Source organism: Vulpes vulpes, chromosome 2, assembly GCF_048418805.1.
Source record: "Vulpes vulpes isolate BD-2025 chromosome 2, VulVul3, whole genome shotgun sequence".
Lineage (NCBI taxonomy): Eukaryota > Metazoa > Chordata > Mammalia > Carnivora > Canidae > Vulpes > Vulpes vulpes.
Window position 1 is genome coordinate 61,886,975 of NC_132781.1, and position 3,989 is coordinate 61,890,963.

The 3,989-nt window shown below is 36.9% G+C and overlaps 1 non-coding gene across 1 annotated transcript; it reads right to left on the bottom strand.

The window, feature by feature from the left end:
* Nucleotides 1–2,101: 2,101 nt before the first annotated feature.
* On the bottom strand, nucleotides 2,102–2,206 carry LOC112909255 (U6 spliceosomal RNA). Its single transcript, XR_003233084.1, has one exon. It is a non-coding gene; the product is annotated as a U6 spliceosomal RNA (small nuclear RNA).
* Between the last annotated feature and the right edge of the window lie 1,783 nt (nucleotides 2,207–3,989).

Consider the following 3,989-nt stretch of genomic DNA (forward strand, 5'->3'; position numbering starts at 1 on the left):
ATGAAGAATTACTTGTGGAATCTTCTAGTGAGACAGCTAGAAAGAAGTCATGGTCTAGAAAAGTGGCTTGAGGACTCCAATATTTAGCGGTCTCCTATCTGAGAGTATTTGTCCTCATGTTCAAGTCATTTACTTTTTTCTGCATTTCTGATCCCTTCTTATCTCCAGGATTTGGCTTGTACTTTATATCAATTTTCTATCATTCCTGTAACAGGCCTGCAAAACAAATGGTATTATGCTATTATTATTGGTGTATGTATAAGAACAATATAGTTCCAGAGAGCATAATAATTTTGTTATATATCTTGTAAATGGTCACTTCTGATTTCAAGTCTGATGGTCTTTCACTTTGCCACACTGCTTCCCAGAGAATGTCTTTATGCCATATTTGGTGGGGTGAGGCTAGACAGCGCTGTCAGCTATCACTTCTTGTTGCTCTTCACCCCATCCTGGTGTAAAATCTGCTTCACACTGTATATAAAAACTTAAAAAAAAAACTGGTCCTTTTCAGAGATCTATTCAAAGAGACTTCATTCAGACTCTCATGTGATTCTAATATTTTTCTAAAGGCAATGATGCCACTAGTAACAAATAACGAATAACAATTTGAGCAAAAAAGACACGCATTAGAAAGACACTGAGAGGTTCACACAATTTCCAGCAAGGTCAAATAACCAGACTCCAAAGATACACATCAAGAAAAATGTTTAAAACCAATAGCAGAACCAGGCTGGTGCAGACAAACCAAGCTTCCCCCGATGGTCATGGACACCACAGTTTGCATTACTTACACACACTTGCCATGCTGGGCAGTGGATGTTTTCATGAGAACTGCTGCAGCTGAAACAAGATGTATCCACTATCATGGCCACTGTTCATTGCTGGAAGTTCCCTACCTCCTCCAGATGGGTCTCACCACAGATATTTTCTTCAGTTAATGCTGAAACCTATCAGGGCTTCTGATAACGACTCCTGAGACATCTATCTAAATCCATGAGAAATCTCACTAAGGAGACAAAGAAGGATTTTCTCTATTTTTCATCCTCTGCTGGCACCCACTAATAGCATCTTAATTATAAATACTAGTTCTGTAGCAAGTCAAAAAAATTCATCTTGTTTAGCATGGGGGATGGCTTTTTGGCCAGTCTTAGGACAAAAGTATTATAATCAACAGATATTCATGTGCTTTTTCTCAGAATTATTTTTCAATTGGTGAGGCATTTTTTTAAAAGATTTTATTTATTTTTTTTTCTTTTTTTTTTAGATTTTATTTATTTATTCATGAGAGACACAAAGAGAGACAGAGACACAGGCAGGGGGAGAAGCAGGCTCCATGCAGGGAGCCCGACATGGGACTCGATCCCCGGTCTCCAGGATTATGCCCTGGGCTGAAGGCAGTGCCAAACTGCTGGGCCACTGGGGTTGCCATTGGTGAGGCATTTGGATTGTGGAATCCTATAATAACTCTGGCCAGCTGTTAGCCTACAGCTCTATAACAGATGTCTTTAGGCCATTTACCACTAATCAAGCAATTATTCAATGCTTATTCGAACATTTTTATTGTCATTTAACATTTTGATGTCATTTGCTCTGTGAATAGCCAACATTCATTTAATGTAGAGAAAGTATGGTAACCCTAGCCATGAATTCCCCTTTGATATATTCTACTATCCACAGGTCATTTACCTTTTATCAATTAAAAGTTACTTGGACTCAATTTGGGGAGGGGGGTCTTCTAAAAAAGATTATCAAGAGAAAAAGAAATTGTCAATAATTTTCTTTTCTTTCAACCTCTAGCTTCTAGCAGGTGAGGTGACTAATTCTTACTAGACTACTCTTAGGAGTACCAGGACCTTAGAAAGGATAAAAATAGTCCAATCAATGTCACTATTACTATAGTGCATGTTGGATTCCCATGTGACACAGGATTCATACAATCCATTCCTATATTGTTATGATATCACAATTTTAAAGCTGAAGTATGATTAACGTACAGTTAGTTATACTAATCATATTAATTTCAGGTATACAACATAACGATTTAACAATTCTATACATTTCTTAGTGTTTATCTGGGTAAGTGTACTCTTAATCTCCTTTAAAAAATATGGAACACTTCATGAATTTCAGGTCATCTTGCACAAGGGCCATGCTAACCTTCTCTGCATTGTTCCAAGTTTAGTATATGTGCTGCTGAAGTGAGAACTATAATTTCACAATTTAATCAAAGAATTTCAATCTCTCCATAATGTACCTTAGATTGGAAAAACACCAGATCAAACAACAAAGACCCATTTTTGTTAATTTATTAATGCATTTATTTCACAGACATTATTGATTACCAAATGTATGAGGAGCAAGGCTATTGTCTTGTATCATTAAGTGATAGGAAGGGCAGATAGTAATCAGAAAAAAGGCTTAGAAATTTTTCCTTCTTCTACCCTCAGTTTATTCTCTAATCGATAGAAATTTATCAGAGAATAGACTTAAGTACTTCAGAGTCTAGGTTGCCATTATGAGACTAAATCTCTATACTATTTCTATCCCTATGGCCCTTCTCTTCTCCTGAGAGGCCATTTTCTTAGTTGCAAGCAGTGTTCCTCTGGTGGGTAATTAAGTTGCCTCGTGGTGGTAGCAGAGATACGAGTATGCCACTGAGATCTTGGTCTTTCAAGGACTGAAGATATGTAAACTCTACTTAGGGAAGGAACCCTGGCTAGCCACAAACCCCAAAGTTTTTAATGTGGAAGGCATGATTTCAACATGCTATCATGACCACATTGGTGCCTATAACCAAAGTATGAGCTAAGATCCCAGGAATGTCTTTGTAATCTTCTCTTTTTGTCCCTATTTTAAGCCTTGAATAGCACTTCCCTATCTTGCTTCTCCCAAATTCTAGTTACTGCCACCAAAAATCAGGGTGATGAGTGGTCACTCAGCATTCTCAGTTCACCTATGTCTACACAGAATGTTTATTTACTTCAGCTAGCATCTTTTCTCATATTTTCTAGGTAAACTTAATCTTTCAGAACTGCTCCATTAGTTCTCTCTCCACTCTCTTCAGAAATAGCTTTTTCAGTATCAGCACATAAGAGATTTCTGTTTTCTCTTGTCCTTTAGTGGATTTAACATACATGTCACTTCTTTTCCATTCATTTCCTTTCCCTTCCCTTTCTTTTTCTCTCTTTTCCATATTCAAAATATCCTCAATAGCCTCTAATAGTAAGGTCATAGTTCAGAGATATTCATAATCTTTGGTCACTGAACAACCACCAGAGGAGAACCTTGCCAACAGATCTTCATCACTCTCTTCCTCTTTTAGCTGATTATTTCAGCTATATTTCCCTGGGATTATTTAGCTACCTACCAGAAAGATGTAGTCCTGTGACTACAACCATGGTTTTAGATATATCAGAGAGTCTGTATTAGGGACTTGTATTAGTCTTCTATCTGTATTGGTGGACTCCCTTAGGGGGAGCCTTTCTAAAACCTATTTAACATCTATCTTCAGAGCAAATACCTTTCCCCAGAGTGCCACAGCAGATGTGATTTAAACATCAAATTTTACACTAAAACAATTGTTTCATGTTCAACAAAGAGACTATTTTGCTTCAATGTTTGACTTAAAGATTTATTTGTTACTGGTCAACTCATCAAATATTGAGGCTTATGGAAAACCCCAGATACTTAATGACAGATGTAAGAATGAGCTGTCTGTTGATTTAGCAGTGTGAGATGTTGGAGTGTCAAATAGGAGATGCCCAATAAAAACAATATTAATGCCCAACCGTGCATTTCCGTTTCTGATCTCAGTCATCTCTGAGAGAGGTTTTGCCAGCCTGATTGCCTTAATCATATCGATACTTGTGATACAAATCTTAGCATTTAATATTTTGTAAATACTAAAATTGTGAATTGGCTGCAAATTGATTCAAGCATATGAAATTTCAAATGGTATGATTGGATATAAACTAGTATTTGGATTTACC